The sequence below is a fragment of the Bubalus kerabau genome, chromosome 8 (assembly GCF_029407905.1).
Source record: "Bubalus kerabau isolate K-KA32 ecotype Philippines breed swamp buffalo chromosome 8, PCC_UOA_SB_1v2, whole genome shotgun sequence".
In the NCBI taxonomy this organism is placed as follows: Eukaryota; Metazoa; Chordata; class Mammalia; order Artiodactyla; family Bovidae; genus Bubalus; species Bubalus kerabau.
The window spans coordinates 56,997,906-57,015,000 of record NC_073631.1 but is presented as its reverse complement, the minus strand read 5'-3'; the positions used below and the strand labels follow the sequence as shown (position 1 = coordinate 57,015,000).

The window sequence follows — 17,095 nt, the reverse complement described above, 5'->3', positions numbered from 1 at the left end:
CTTTGCCTTTTTCTTGAACCTCAACGTGCATTCCTAAATCTCCCATAATCAGAAAAAAAAGGAAATTTAAGTGTTGAGTATATTTTTACTTTATGCATAATTTACTAGTATCTGTCATCCCAATGAAAGAGTACCTTGACTAAAGAGCTTTCCACAGGATAAAACTTGTTTTAAAAGAAATGTGACCATGAGATTAATTTTTTGAAACTTAGGGTTCATTTTTCACTACTGATTATTGAAAGTAAATGTCCCAACCCAATGTATTTTGTTAAATTAAGACTACATTCCCATGCAGAGCAGAGGTTAATAACATAAAGAAGAAAAGGAAACAAAAAGAAAATTTTAACAGTGTTCCCACTCTGACCAGACATTTGAAACTTGACTAGTTACATGATTCTCTTCTCAATCACCTGCAAGTTTAAGAGGATCTGGGGAGACTGTGAAGAGGAGCTTACCTGTTCCTATAATAGCACCTGGGAAGCTTACAGGAGGGAGAGCCCCTAAGCCACCGTTATCTTCCTCTCTTTGGAGGCAGCCCAGAGCCCTAGAGCCATGAGGCATGTGATAGGGGGGAAGGAATATGGCTTCCTTCTTACTTCTCCTTTAAATATATTTAAATGACACTATAGAAAATGCAGTTAATAAAACTGGGCTTTCCTGGTGGCTCAGCTGGTAAAGAATCTGCCCTCAATGCGGGAGACCCTGGTTTGATCCCTGGGTCAGGAAGAACCCCTGGAGGAGGGCATGGTAACCCATTCCAGTATTCTTGCCTAGAGAATCCCCATAGACAGAGGGGCCTGATGGGCTGCAGTTCATGGAGTCACAAAGAGTCGGACACAACTGAGCAACTAACACTTAATAGAAAACGCAACATTTAGAAGTTACCAATCCTCTTTGATCAAATGTGCTGAAAAAAGGAGACGTTATAAAATTTAAAAATAACATTTCTGCTAATAGAAAGTTATTATGATTATATATTCACCTATCCTCAACAAGCCAAAAAATTAAGCATATTTGGGGGAAAGAAAAACAGGAAAATTGAGGTGAGCACCAAGCAGAGAATCCTTGCACTTGAACTCTGCAGTGACATTTAAATGTTCTAATCAATGCCCTTCATCAGAGAAAAGACCTCTGCACAGTAACCCATAAGAAATTGAATCAACAGAACCTCAATAGAAACATTTTACCTGGAGGCATTAGTCCTAGATGTTAAAAGTCTTAGAACAGTAACAAAAGCTTGCTACAGATGCCATGTGTTTATTTAGTTTTGGCCTCTTTGGTAGTAGAGACGAGCTCAAAGTTAATGAAAAGCAAAAAATTTGAAAAAAAATTTATTAAATCATTTACAGATCAAACTGGCTTCGCTATCAGCCGTGAAAAGCTATGTGAATCTCATGAAAAAATCCCATATCTAGGTTATCTCCAATTCCCGACACCTGGTTCTCATGGCTATGTTCCCATTGGATGTCAATTTAATATTCATTCTGAAGCAAAATCAGTTCTGTTTGGTACTGGCAATATTTATTTCCCTTGCCTTTTCCCATCATTTTAGAAACAACCTTATAGTAATTGCCACCATAAAATGGAAATATTTCATTAATATTCTTCCCTGCATAAATTTAAAGCTGTTATTAATGAATAATATGTGTGTCAGTCATTTTGCTGAAGGTGCCATCTTGGGCAGATAATTATGACTCTCCTAATTTTCTAACAGGGATATTCTGGAAATACAATTGTTATTCCAGCATTTAGAAACATCACTGGGTCACTTTAAGAGCACATATGATACATAAAATTTGAGAGATGATCATATTGAGATCAGATATCTAAAAAGAGGCTTCAGTCCTTTTAGAACAAGTTAAATGACATATCGGGTTTATTTCTAAGAAACCTATTCAAAATCAGGAGGAAAAAGCTTTTATATTATATGCTCACAACCTCAGAAATTATGGCTTGAACAAAAGAGAATTTATTTGCTACAACTCCAGTCTCAGGTAAGCCATGATACTGAAGCCCATTAGGAGTAAATACCTGCACATGGATAATAAGGCCATATCTTCACTTCAGGTAAATGTGCCGTCACCTGCTAGTGACTTCTGCCTTGAGACAAGTAAAGGTGGTAGGTCATAAGGTCCACAGATTTGCCAATCCTTGTTTGGCTCCTCAATGGCAATGAACTATGAGAAGTGTTCACATTGTTAGCCAAAAACCTGAGAGCATTATTGGTGTATAGAATGTAGAAGCTGAGGACAATGCCACACTGGAAACTTTGGTGCTAAAATAGTTTAAGTGAAAAGTGCCATTGGTGAGAATATTACATTTGGTAAATTCTGATTAGTAAATACTGATCTCTGTGCTTGGTAGGCTCTCAGAGTAGAACTTTCTACCTTCTTACTTTTCTTCCACTGGGACATGGGTTTTTAAAGTCAACTGGGCAGGGTCAAGGTGAAGATGCTAGATGTGAAGTTTGATTTCATTGTGGCTCTCAATGTTATCGCCCAAACGTGTTATTTATATTCAAGAGTTAAACTTCTTTCCGCCCACCACCCCTTCCCAAAAATGAGATGATGTTATAAGGACCTCACAAAATTCTTCATCCTGTGAGGATTAAATTTCTAATGGGGTACAGAACTGTTGGAAGAGAGCCTGCTCTAGGACTCAGGAATTGTGTAAACCTTACATAAAACCATCACATAACTCTAAATAACAGTACAGGTAAACAGACTTGAGTGACTAAGGGTTGAACAAGGATAACTCAAAGAATATAATCAAAAGGTAATTCATTTTGGTCTCTTACTGCCTTTCTAAACTTTATTTAACAGGGCAATCTGCTGTGCCAGATTAGAAATAGTGCAGGTTCCATGGTGTATCAGCTCACTCTTGAATAATAAACATTTGTATTGACCTTTGACATCATAAAATGTCCTAATAAGACATTTAGAATGCAGTCCCATGTTTTAGTCAAAACTCTGAACTTGACTTTGGGTGACACCTTCTACCCAACTCTAAATCAGGTTTGTGACAGGTTGGAGCCAGACTGTGGAGACCATGGTCCTTCTCTTTTGCTTTGCTGCCCTGCCCATCTCCCCATTCACGATTGCACTGTTTGGTCAGCAGAGTCACGACGGAAACGTTCTCACAGCCATTTCCCAGCAACAGGCTGGCAGGACCACCCCAATGTTTCCAGTAAAGTCACTAACCATTCTCTAGCTCTCCCAGCTGGGAGTCAGGCTTGAGTCCAGTTAGAATTACTTTTCTCAAGTGTGGGTAAGGCACCAGACCTTTTGGTCTCCCAATTTCAGAGAACATATTCAAAAGTTCTTAGCATAATCTCCTGGAGGAAGCCCTCTAAGTAGGCTTCGGCTGAGAAGGCAGCAGCCTTCCCATCCCGGAAGAGGCAATAGTCATCTCCGCCCAAAATCTCTTTACCAGTCTTTTGATGAAAACTTAAACGTGAACATCCTATTAGAGGAGCACATTAGAGACTGGATACACTTTCTAGAACAGATATTCCTAATTCAGGAGCTGATTGCAGAAAGAAGAATGCCCATTCCTGAACTCAGCTGAGAGCAATCAGTGCTAATTCCCCACGTGTACCAGCTTCCCACGGATGCCGAAGTGGTCCCAAAATCCTCTGTCCGCAGGCACATCAGGGTTTCTCTCCCGAACTCCGTGGATCTCCACTCCTTGTCACGCTTCTCGCCCTCACAGGGATACAAGGAGACAAATAAGGAAAAGTTCCTCAGGCATTGTCTAGCCTTGCATCAAGTTAATTTCCAGGAGGGCTGAATCTTAAATTTGAAGATGCTGAGCACCAGAGGAATTAAGAATACAATCGTCTTGTATCCAGTGTCATGGATAGCTACTTAAAATCTCCTGGACAGAGTTTGCAGATATATATTTTGAAAATCTTACTCTCAGTATTTATTTCAACTCTTTCGGTAAATTTTAGAGTTTAAAAAAATAGAAGAAGAAGGACAAGAAAACAGTGGCTCTCACTGCTGGAGCGAGGCGGAAGGAGCACGGAAAGATGGCGCCGGCCCCCTGGCCTCCTCTAGGAAGGCACCTGTAGGTGCCCACACACCGGATGCCTGTCCTCAGGCCGACGGGGCAAGACCAGCAAATGACCCTCCTTCAGTCTGGACGCCTCTCCTTTAGCCGCTTGTGTGCTGGACCCTGGAGTAGGTGAGTCTGCAAGCAGACGCGAAGCCCTTCAAGAGCTGTCTCAGTTCATTGTGAGTCCATGGATGCCAGAGCCGTTGGCTTTCTTTCTTTCTTTTTAATTTTCCTTCCCTGGGAGGCAGCATTTTAAAAAATATTTTTATTTACTGATTTATTTGGCTGCGCTGGGTCATAGTTGCAGCACACAGGGTCTTCCATCTTCCTTGTGGGGCATATGGGATCTAGTTCTGGGACTAGAGAGCAACCTGGGCCCCCTGCGTGGGGGCAGGGAGTCTTAGCCATTGGACCACCAGGACAGACCTGCTGGTTTTCAAAAATGGATTTTTGTAGGGTTCTCTCTCAACTGCAGGTCTGAAGAGCCTCTGCCCAGGCACTATTTTTGGAAAATTCTTATGTCATCTTACTTGATGCTTGCAAGCAGCCTGCGATATGTGAAATTTACCCATTTATCAGATAGGGGCTTGAGAGTTGGAAAGGTGTATAGTGACATCACTAATGTTGCAGAATTAGAACAAAACAAACAAAAAGATTGGATTCAAATGTAGAGCTTTGATTTTTCCACAGCTTCTTACATGTAAAGTGTGACTTTGGTTTTGCACGTGGAGGCATTTTAAGGAGGGAGTAATAAATCCACATTGAAGTTAAAATTCTGAAGTGCTAAAAGACTCTGATGCTGGGAGGGATTGGGGGCAGGAGGAGAAGGGGACGACAGAGGATGAGATGGCTGGATGGCATCACTGACTCGATGGACGTGAGTCTCAGTGAACTCCGGGAGTTGGTGATGGACAGGGAGGCCTGGCGTGCTGCGATTCATGGGGTCGCAGAGTTGGACACAACTGAGTGACTGATCTGATCTGATCTGATATGAAAGTTACCTGGATTACAGAAACATAACATGTAGTATCTGCAGAAAGTGATTGCAAGAACAAGTGTTCTGGGAACTAATTTCTATATTTTTACAACAGACATGGCTGTTTTCAAGTTTCTTTCTTTGTGGTCTGCTTAATTTGTCAAATGAGTGAAGGCAGTGACATGGATACATTTTGTTCATTTGACCCCCAGTGTGTCAATGGGTAATACCTTTGAAATTAGCAACACAATGTGGAAATCTTAGTGGAGACTGATCAGAAATATTTGACGCCTGTAGTTTATTGCTATTTTTTTGGACATTGAGTCTCATCCCATGCAATTTCAGGTGACTCAGATATTAAGCCAATACCTGTCAAAGGCCTCCTTGAAGAAATGTTTTGTGAAGTCAGGGACTCCTTGTCTTGTTATCAATACTTGATACTAACTGTGGCTAGTACTCAGAGGTACTCAGTACAGTTAATCACATTTAAATGGAGTGCTTTAAAGCAAACATGTAGGCTTTTTAAAAAAAATCAGAATATGTTTTATTACTAAAACTTCTTTTATTATCCACTGTGTTTCTTTTTCTCCTTGTTATCTATTTTATGCACTATCTGGAGGTATAATAAACCTTGGATTAGTTGGCTAGCTTAATTGAAAAATGTTTTGAAATGAAAAGTTAAAAAGCAAAACAAAATATATTGAAAACCATTTCCATTCCAATTTCTTCTGTTAGTTCAGTTGTAAGAAATGGAGAACAAAAGCATTACCAACCAAGGCTTTTAGCAGAAACATAATTGCTTACACATCCAAATACATCAGCCAAGTTTGCTACATGCGATTAGGCAGCCAATTGTGTTGAAAATGTGCTTGCTCATTCAGAGGAGACCACACCCCAGGGCTCACTTACTTACATCCTTAAGTTGGGTTAACACTAGCCCATCCTCATTAGCCACTTCTTGGAAAATATAATGGGGCCACCAGTAGTAAGAATCATTTGGGTCCAAATAAAAGACCTAATGTCTTCAACTAACCCCACCTTGGTTAGGCCAGGAAAGTTTTCGTCTAGTCTTTCCTAAGAACTCAAGTAGAGTCATTCTATCAAAGGATGCCAGTAATTAATGAAAGTTGTATGCCAGGCACTGTCAAAAGTGCATTATCTTTAAAAATGTATAATGTCAGAGAAGTGGATTAAATTCTACATTAAAAAAAAAAATTTACATGTCACCTGAAAAATAGTTAAATTTAAAAGAGAAGCAGGGTCATATTGTGTCTCAGGTACGTTTCCCCATTCTTGTTTCTCTACCTGGAGTTAATTTAGGTTTCAATTCTCAGGAAAATGTGTTGGTGACTTGGAAACCTAGCTTTCCTTGTCTTGAAATTCTTTTCTAACCATAACACCAATTTTTATTTTGAAATGGTCTTAAATATGGCACAGCTATTATACATTCCTTAATTTCATCCCAAATATCAAAGTAAAGCAAGATCATCTTTTTCTTAGTTTTCCCCTGAAAGTATAGAGAGAAATATTTTACAATAGCTGGGCTTTAGGTATTCAGACGGAGAAGGCAATGGCACCCCACTCCAGTACTCTTGCCTGGAAAACCCATGGACAGAGGAGCCTGGTAGGCTGCAGTCCCTGGGGTCGCTAAGAGTCAGGCACAACTGAGTGACTTCACTTTCACTTTTCACTTTCATGTAATGGAGAAGGAAATGGCAACCCACTCCAGTGTTCTTGCCTGGAGAATCCCAGGGACAGGGGAGCCTGGTGGGCTGCCGTCTATGGGGTCACACAGAGTCGGACATGACTGAAGTGACTTAGCAGCAGCAATGGCAGCAGCAGGTATTCAGAAGACCCAAGATGGCAGGTGAAGGTAACTGTCCCATTCTTTGGTTGACTAGAGTTTACCTATGTAATAGCCAGTTACTTAACACATCATCCTTTAGGATCAATCCAGAAGTGTTGGGATCAACTATGTGTTGGAAGTTAGTTCTCCTGGGATAATAAGTGCTAAAAGTTCTCATTGCCAGCAGGCGACCACATAAAATGTAGGCAATGAAACCAAGGTGCTAGCTAGCCAACTAAGTGTAGCATGCCTTCCACTTAAGCAACAACTTCCTTTTTTATTTTTTCCTGGACTGTTTGATTTCCTGACTATCACTACCCTGGACAAAGCTGAATGCAAAAACTACGCATTTGCATGTCAAGCTGACTGTTGGTTTCTGTATAAGTTTGTTGTTGCTGCTCTAATAAATTAACACTAAGTCAGTGGCTTAAAACAGCACAAATTTATTGTCTTATATCTGCTCATCACAGGTCTCAATGAACTAAAATAAGGGAATCGACAGGGTTGTGTTCTCTTCTGGAGGCACTAGGAGAATATTTATTTTCTCATCTGTAATAGCTTTTAGAAGTCTCTCACAGTCCTTGGCTTGTGGCCTTCTCCCTCTACCTTCAAGCAAGCAAAAATAGATCAAGTCCTCACATCACTCTGCCCTCCTCTGTCTCTTTCCACCTACAAGTATCCTTGTGATTATACTGGATAATATATGTATTAAGATAATCTAGAATAGTCTCTCTATTTTAGGTGTAACTAACTGTCAACCTTAATTTCATCTATAGCCTTTGCTGTAGAAACGAACAAACTCACAGGTTCCTGGAATTAGGATGTAGACACCATTATTTTCCCTACCAGAGACTCATTTTCATTTCGACTGATAAAAATTAAATATTTTCAACTAAAATTTCTGAAAGCTACCTGTAGACAGTTAACAGGAAAACATTTCTCCCAGCCAAGTCCATTTGTTGCTCATACCATTATCTTTAAATGGCTCTGCTAGTAGCAGACAGATTTTTAAGATTCAGTGATCTCTGGTTCCATATTGTCTGTGTTCTAACTTCACTGAGCCCCTTTTCTCCCCACTTGCCTTTGTGTGGGCAGTGCAGCTCTGCTCTCAGTAACGAGCCCCTCTGCCACAGAGCAGACCTTTTGAAGAGTACCTACTTTTCATCATGCCAAAGTATGAGCTCACACACGTTCATACTTGCCTTTGTTCCCTCCAGGCTTCCATACCTCATGAGTTGCCTCTTTGCTTTCAGGGGGAATCAAGGTAGCAGACCTCAACAGCATTCTGTTTCAAGGGTTGAGGAGAGGCAGCAGAGGGGATTTAGGTTATATCCAATGACCACCTCTTTCCTGGGTTTGCCCTCACAGCAGCTGGAGGGCTTGGAGGTGCTAAGCCCTCTGATTTAGAACTACACAGGTCTGAAGGCTGAGGATTTTCTATGAAGGGCCTTCATCTTTGGAATTCCCTCTCCAAGGCTATTGACCTACATGGCCTGAGGTAAATTCTATCTCCCTAGTAAAGTGGATTTCACAGTTAATGTGGCCAAGCTGATTTGGATTATTTATTTCCAATGTTAGCCACAGTTGTAGAACTCTCAGATGTGGGCAGGAATTGAATGCACCTTTAGAAATCTCGGGAACGAATAGCACTCTCTGAGACACGAGAGGGATGGGTTGTATTCTTTTTGTGTGGCCCGTGACTTGCTCGAATACCAAATTGCAGCCTCTCCTCTGTGGTTATTTCTTCCACGTTGTGTTCTGTCAGGCTAACCTACCTGACCCGTTCCTATGTTTGATTACTTGACAGCAAATGAATGACAGAAAATGTAAATAAAGCACACGGCACATCTGCATATCAGGCCAGCGGTGCCGGCCTCTGTGGGGGACTGGAGTAGGGTGGACCTGAAGGAAGTTATTAGCTCTCCAGCAGGGGCAAAGAGAAAAGCCAGTTCTGTCAAACATGAATGTTGAAACAAAAGGAAATCACCCCGTCCCAGATGCTCTGGGCTGAATCTGCCTTCCTGGGGTCTTATTCTGGTTCAGAGATAGCTCTGTTCTTGAAGTGCTCTCTGTTGAGTGACACTAGTCCATGGTATCAAGTAGTGTTTAAAATGCCTAGATTAAAAGCCTTCTGCATTTAATGTCTCGGCTCCAACAGGTATATAAACCAAAATGAACTTGCAAATTTCATTGAAGCTTTATCCTCTAGCCCAGGCTAGTCCCTAATGTCACAATTTCCACATTCCTGACAAAGAATCTTTTACTCTAACCAAGTTCCCACTCACAGTTGGCAGCTGGCCCATCCAGCGGGGGAAGGTGACTTTTGTGGTATCCTCACTCGTGCAGGGGTGCAGGTTAACACATCCTTCTTGGGCAATGAGGGGACTAATATTCTGTGCTTTGTTCAAAGCTCTGAAGGATCAATGTATGACATGTGATACTCGAATTGATGCTATTCCTGTCCTGAAAGGGAACTCCAGTTCCCTTCCAAGTGGAAGAGGTGAGGGGATTTGACTCTTGGCTCTACTGCCTGAGTAAATACTTTTTTTTTTACATCAAATTTCAGCCTAATATGGTTTGAGGTTTCAGTTAAAACAGGTATTCTTATAGATTTTTTATAATGTGAAATAGATCATGGGTTTCAGGTACATTTAGACCAAGTAGTGCAGCTGTTTTTTTTTTTTTTTTTTAAATAAATTCAGTAAGTGTTCAACAATATGTGGCCAGTGTGTTCATTAGCCTGGCCACCATCTCACACGGAGCCCACTTCCAGTCAGGGTGCTCTGCCAATTGTTGCATCAGCAGCAGAATTTGTGCATTTAAGAGGTAGTGTATTTGTAGACCCCGTAACTCCTACCTACTGAGTAGAATGGGTACAATTGCTTTGACACAGGAAATAGAAGCATTGGTCTGTGTCCAACTCTGCTGTTCTCTCCTGAGCCTCCACATTAGAAGAAAGTGGGCCTACGAATACAGTAGTAGGTGATGTGGTCAATGATGGCCGAACTCAGAAGCAAGTTCAAATTGGACCTGCTCAACTGAATAAATCTGCTCAAGGCCCAGCAGTGAGTTGAAGGTCCTCTTCTTGGGGAACAATTCTCTTCTTCAGGACCCGAAGAGAATGGTGACCGTCCAGACTGTTCTCAAAGCTTGGTGACCTCAGCATTGGACCAGATGGGGTCTGTGGCTCATATACCTGAAAAAAGCCATTCAATATACACTGAGTCCTGATGAACTAAACAGTACAGGATTGCTTTGACGTTTCTCTCCTCAGCTTTACTGAGATGTAATTGGCAAGTTAAATAGTAAGATATTTAAAGTGTACAACACGATTCACACGCAGATTGTGAAAGGATTCCCTCATTTAAATAACACATCTGTTGATGGCTTTGTTTTGTAGCCTAACCCACCAGTCCCGGTGCAGTCCACCCATGATACCCTGACTCTGCTCACTCTGGCCCCTGCTACATGCTTACCCAGTGCCTGATCACATCTGTGGTTCATCAGGTCACATGTAGCTGAACTGACATGCTACAAAGCATGTGCAAAACATGTCTACATCACCCTTTAGGACTTTATTTCTTGTTAATTAGCAAACTTTGGCTTTCAATGATGACCAACCAACTTTTTTTTTTTTTTTTTTAAGAATGTGTTCATCTTATGTATACAAGACTTACAAGAACAGCCTGGTATGCTGTTGGCTTTGTCCTGGCAACTAAAATCAGTCCCCAGCACTCATCAGGGTATCTTGCTCTCAACTTTCACTACTGTATGTAATCCACTTCTATGTTTTATGTGGAGAGATTTTCGTATGTCCTGGGGTCATGATGAATCCAGAACCATGGTTTGAAACGTGTTCTATTAACTCCACAGTCTGTATTTTCTGCTTTGACAAGTTCCACCTCACCTTCACTTGTTGCTCTCCACAAAAAGGAATCGTAGTCTTCATTGTAACCTTTTTTGTGTGACTAGATCCCCCTGTTGAATCATGTTGCAACTCAAGTTTTCCTCTCTCATGTCTTTTAACTTCCTTTGCTTTTAACAAGGTTCTGACAGCTGGGTAGTATTTCTACAGTGGTCTCATTAGTATCTGGTTCAGAACTGGGCTAATTTTCCCTGGTTTTTGTTCTCTACATGTATTTATTTTATCTGGAATACTTTATTGCATTATCTTATTGTAATTAGACATTGGGCTAAAGCTTAGGCATTTTCTCCTCCATAATTTTGGGACCTTTGCTTGCATCTTTGTCAAATTATCATTGAGAATGTAGTCAGGAAGAGAGATTTTGTCCTTATCTTTCTCCACCTTTCTCCATGTGGTTTTGCTGACCAAGTCATACTTGATTTAATTTCCCATTGTACTTTGAAATTAGCTGCAACTCCCCCACAGTCTCCATTCACCTTCTAACCCCCTAAGGCTCTCTCTATTCCTGTAGTACGATTATACAGTTGTTCAAATGAAATGAATCAGGTAATTCAGGTTGTATCTACACAAATAAACACTGGGCTGGGAGCTCAACTACAGGAAGGAGTTCTGAGCCATAGATTTTAATTTGAATATGGACACCATCTCTTTCTCCTTGGATCTTGATTGGGGAAGTGAAAGCGGCATGATTCCTGATTGTGTTTTTCACTGCATCCAATTCAGACCTACCTGCTCCATTTTGGCATCCTTGTTTCGTTTTGTTTCCCCTCTAGTTTCTTGTGATGATTCCCTAAGTACTGGGGTGAAATCTTTAGGTTAAAGCATACACCTAAATTTGGCATGTATAGGACTTACTGGCAAATCACCTCGATGACCACAAATGCACAGCTATTGGCAGTGGATTGAGTTTTTAAAAAAATATATTTGAATAAGATAAACAGCAGCCTATTCTCAGTAGAAATTTTTCCTAAAGGAACCTTTTAGTGAACGTAACTCTGGTATTAATATGCCTCCTAATGGGAAGAGGGCTTCCTGGTGGCTCAGTGGTAAAGAATCCATCTGCCAGTGCAAGGAGATGGCAAGAGACGTGGGTTTGATCCCTGAGTAGGGGAGCTCCTCTGGAGAAAGAAATGGCAACCCATTCCAGTATTCTTGGCCATGGGTAATTTGGTGGGCTGCGTGTCATGGGGTCACAATAGACTCCCACACAACTTAGTGACTCACAACAACAACCATGGGGAGGAGTCTTGCTGGCCCCTGGGATGTGCACTCCTGTTGGAACCCCACCTCAAACTTTCTGGAGTCAAGGGTGTCTGGCTTGAGGAGGGGACTGAGACATGTGATTACTACTTCTCTGTCCCCCAAATACTTTGAATGACTATAGAAGTCCAGAGAATAATAAATTCATAAACCTATTAAAATTTAGGGTTGAAGTAAGGGAGTAGAATGGACATAGCTGACAAAAAATGAGTGTCTGGGGAGGGTTATGATGGATAAATCATAATGGAGAGAATGGTAAGTTATGGGTCAAAGGAAACAAAAGCAGTTTTACATAGCGGTTTCCCAGAGTTGGTAGATAAGGAAAATGGGACTGGGAGAAGGGGCAGAAACCATTACCAGGACTGAAGCATTGACTGCAGAATGTCTACGGTGACCCGTGTTGCTCACACTCATGTCTAAGCCTGCTTCCGTTGCAGTGCTGTTGGTCCCCAGATTGAGATCAGAAAGATAGCCTCTGGTATAATAATCGACCAACTGTTTCTATCACATAACTTTTAGAAAAAACACTTTCTCAGTCTAGCTCAGATACACTTATTTCTCTGAATTACATATTTGTATGCTATACTAATGTATCATATATGGTATATAACACAAAATAGAAATTCTTAAAAAAAGATGAGAAAAATTTCCAAATAGAAATTCTAATACAGGCCTCCTTCAATTAATATTATAATCCATTTCTGAAAATGAGATGTTCTATGTGAAATATTAATCATGAGAATATTCTCATTGTTTAACTGAGAATAATTATAATGTATCAACTCAAAGCTTCCAACCAATTTCTTGAAATGTAACTAAAACATAGTAAACTAACTACATATAAGTAATAAGCTCTTAAAAATGTAGAAGCCTGAAAATAGCACTTCCTGATATCTGAAAGATATAGTTACTAACAAACAGCTGCTTTTAATACAGTCACATGTACTCAACTTCACTGTATAGATGCTCTGTAACACTCAAAAACTTAGAAAAAAACTATGCATGAGTCTAAGATTTTACCAATTATAATCAAACGTATCTCAAGACATTTCCATCATTTGGTTTAAAATGCATTGAGTTTGGGGGATTTAAATATTTTTTTTTCTGAAAAATATTGGCCAAAAAAATGTAATATTAAGAGAGATGAATGTTTCTGAAGACTGGGTATTAAAAGAGGCATTTTGCCAGAAAATATTGATTGGGAAGACTGTGCCTCTGTTTTTTTCCATAATCTCGAGAGAGCAACTTGTATTCACTGAGGTGAAGTCAACCACTTTGCAGGCTCCCGCTTTCTAAAGAGGCAGGGTGGTCTACCAGGGAAGCTGGTGTTGGAGCTGCCATCTCAGATCAGGGCCTTGATCTTATTAGTACTGGTTAGCCTAGAGGGTATCTGCGCGCCCTCAGGTGAAATCTGCCCATCCCCATGCCTTGCCCACATACCCCAAACTGGCAGTAAATTCTCCCTTTCAAAGAAGAGTGTGAGTCACACATAGGACTCATGACAACCAGTGACAATGACCTCAGTTGGCCAGTCATTCATTCAATCAGGTGCATGAAGCCAAAACCATACGTTAGCAATCACTTGAGGACAATTGGCAGCATAAAAAAGAAAGAGATGAGTGAGTGAAAACAGTAAACTCTAGACAATGAATGCCTTAAGGAAGAAAATAGTGTTTTTTAAAAAAATTACTATCTTACAGAGAGTGAAGAAAATAGTGTTTTTTTAAAAAATTACTATCCTGTAGAGAGTGAAGAAAATATAGTATCCATTTAACAAGAAGAAACTAAGAAAAAAGATCAATCAGAATTAAGAGAGTTGATGAAAAAACACAAATTATAAAAAAAAATCAAAAAGAAAAAAAATGAATCATACAGAATAAAAGGGAAAAGAGGAAGAGACAGAAATATAAAATGAGGAAGAAATTCAAGGGCATAGAAGATAATCCAAGAAATAATAGATGAAATTTTTGTTTATGTGTAATTTCTTGTATATTAAAATAGAGAATAGTTTAGAATTGTTTTTCATTTGTTCATTTGAACAGGGAAGGGAGATGATTTTTTCTTGATTTGAAGTATAAATCTTCCAGGACAGAAGCCTGCTGCTGCTGCTAAGTCGCTTCAGTCATGTCTGACTCTGTGTGACCCCATAGACGGCAGCCCACCAGGCTCCGCTGTCCCTGGGATTCTCCAGGCAAATACACTGGAGTGGGTTGCCCTTTCCTTCTCCAATGCATGAAAGTGAAAAGTGAAAGTGAAGTCGCTCAGTCGTGTCCGACTCTTAGCGACCCCATGGACTGCAGCCTACCAGGCTCCTCTGTCCATGGGATTTTCCAGGCAAGAGTACTAGAGTGGGGTGCCATTGCCTTCTCCAAGGACAGAAGCCTAAGGATTCATACTAAGAGGGTGAAGGATAAATTAGGAAAGGAGACAGACAACTTTTTTACTTTTTCCATTGTTTCTGTGCCTGCTGTTAACCCTCAAGTTAGTGAGGAATATTGTAATTTCTAGAGAAAAGTATTCCATTCTATAGTCTCAGGAAGAAACAGAGCTGTTGAGGACAAACCCAGCAACCTGTGCAAGGATTTCATTTGCTATAAAGAAACCAGGATTTATTGGTGCGGGTCAAAGTCGAAGGCATTTCATGGTAGATATATTTAATCAGAAATGTGCTCACTAATGTTCCAGGTACCCATTTAACTCTCTGCTTGGTCACCTTACCATCTCAGTCTCTAACCACTATTATCCAGGAAGGATGATTTAGCTCTCTGTTGTGAGGGAAAAATTTCTCTGGCATTTGACAAGATAGTGTAGGGCCTGAAGGGAGTGTTCTATAAAATATCATGGACCATGCAGATCACACTTAAGGAGCAGAGTGTGATGGACAAAATGCCAGACATGCAGGAGTCTGCTCACATTCCGAGCAGTTCCAGGCTGGCTATGCTGGTCCTGGGTGTCATCCTGGAAGGCGGAGTATCCCTGCAGAAGCCAGATCAATTCCAGGACAGGCCTGGAAGTCTAAGTGGGCCTTAGACTTAGAGACCTTAGAGACCACCCAAAGCTGTTTATGGTCATTGTAAATTATGGGAGGGTCCAATTTAATCTCCCGAAGGCCCCCTCCCCTACCAATAGGGCCACAACTGAAGGAGCCTTGAGATAAGACAGAAATATATGGCTGGCTAAATATATGGCATTTGTTCAATATTAGATTTCAGAAGTTGTGCCACTTGAGAGATCTGAGTTTTCAAGTTCTCAGGAAATGAAATGTGTAATGTGCAGTAAGACTTATTTAAACCATTTGTTTTTTGATACATTTGAATAAACAATTAGAGCATTTTATTACCTGTAAAGTAATTGTTACAAATATAATAATTTATGATCTACTCTTGCATATATTAATATAAATTATAATAAATTAAGAAAGACTATCACTTCTATGTATAGACAGTATCCCTAAATTATGCTGCCTAGATTTGCTGGTATTTTAGGATTTGCCTTATAATGATGAGTTTTTGCCACCCTAAACCTATTTGACTGGTTAATACAATGAGAATGTTTAATATTTTAAAGGAAAATTACAGCATTTAGAAAGAGCTTTAGTTTTAAAGCAATAGGTCTTACAAAAACATTATTCTAACTCCATAGTCCAATTACTCTATAATGAATAAGTATGATGTTACATAGAAAACAGAAGCAATATCAGAATACTTCTGAGTATATAAAAATGAAAAAGTTGTTAGAATGGTATGAGATATATTGAACTGAGAAAAAAATATTATTCCAAACACTTTAATTAAAAGAAATATATAACAGATTAGCTTTGCCATTACTTTCAGTAATTTTCAAAAAACCAACAAAAACTACATTATAATAATCTTCATATGTCTTAATTTGTTAATTACACTTTACATAAATCAGTTTAAAGCAGCTTAATTTGTTTAAGCATGGTAGAATTTCTAAGAATTCTACAAAAGAATACAAAGAATCACTCGCTAGGTTTGTTTAATTTCTGTGTGGTCCAAAAAGTATGTGACAAGTAAGTTAATACAGAGAATATATTATTTATTTAATCATTCAGTGCCCATATATAAAGTTTTCAGATCTCTATCCTCTGAGTGCAAGTACAGCAAAGAAATTAGGTCTGAGAAAAGATATCTAAAGGAGATACTTTGCTCATATCTGAATTAAGATATGCCACAGTGTCATACCCATATTTTGTTTAATTATCACATTCATTTTCTTATTGCATGACAATTTTAGATAATCTAAAAATAATACATTTATATTTCATCTGCATGAGAAAATGATTTGGGCAACTGATTTTCACCTGAAGTAAAAGTCCACACCCATTCTAAAGTCTGAGTCTATTATAGTAACTTGAATAGTGTTCTCTCAAAATTCAGGTGCCTCTGAACTTTAGAATGTGGTCTTATTTTGATAGGGTCTTTACAGATATAATCAGATAAGTTAGATGGGGTCATATTGAATTAGGGTGGGCTCTAAATCCTATGACTGCTGCTTTTATAATTTAATAAAATTTGAGTGCAAAATCTTTTCTATTAAAATTAGTTTCCCAGTACATATAAAGACTTACTAATCTTGGTTATTCCTGTTCTCAGTTTTGTTTTGCTTTGAGGTTTTTGTTGTTACTGCTTTTTTTTTTGCTTTTGTTTTTGCCACATAACAGTCATTTCCTTATTTTACAATAAAGCACCCCTGTTTCCTTTTGAAGAATGACCACCCACCCAGTAAATGAAATCTTGCATGGACTATCAGTAAGGCTTCCTTCTTTCCTCTTTTCAAGGATTGGACCTGAGAGCCAGGCTAAGCTAGTTGGATTCTGTATCCCAAAACTGAATCTTCAGCAGAATGATACAAATACAGAAAAAGGTTAGAGACAATTTATCCATTATTGGTGCCCTCAGTTTTTACTCTCTGAACACTCAGAAATTCCCTCATTCATTCCTTTTTAAGGCCTAGTTCTTTAGCTGACATTTCATCGTTTTGTCAGCTACTCCAGAGCCTTCAAGTAAAT

General features: G+C 39.6%; 1 protein-coding gene and 1 long non-coding RNA gene across 2 annotated transcripts in view; one reads left to right on the top strand and one right to left on the bottom strand.

Annotated features, from left to right (window-relative positions):
- Positions 1-2,202, bottom strand: part of LOC129659181 (uncharacterized) — a 12,109-nt gene extending 9,907 nt beyond the window's left edge. The window contains exon 1 of the long non-coding RNA XR_008717849.1: positions 2,032-2,202. This is a non-coding gene — a long non-coding RNA (uncharacterized LOC129659181). The remainder of the gene's footprint in view (positions 1-2,031) is intronic.
- A 1,329-nt stretch (positions 2,203-3,531) lies between these two features.
- MDFIC (MyoD family inhibitor domain containing) overlaps positions 3,532-17,095 on the top strand; it is a 323,251-nt gene continuing 309,687 nt past the window's right edge. The window contains exon 1 of the mRNA XM_055590331.1: positions 3,532-4,185. The gene's annotated coding sequence lies outside the window, so the exon portion shown is untranslated. The remainder of the gene's footprint in view (positions 4,186-17,095) is intronic.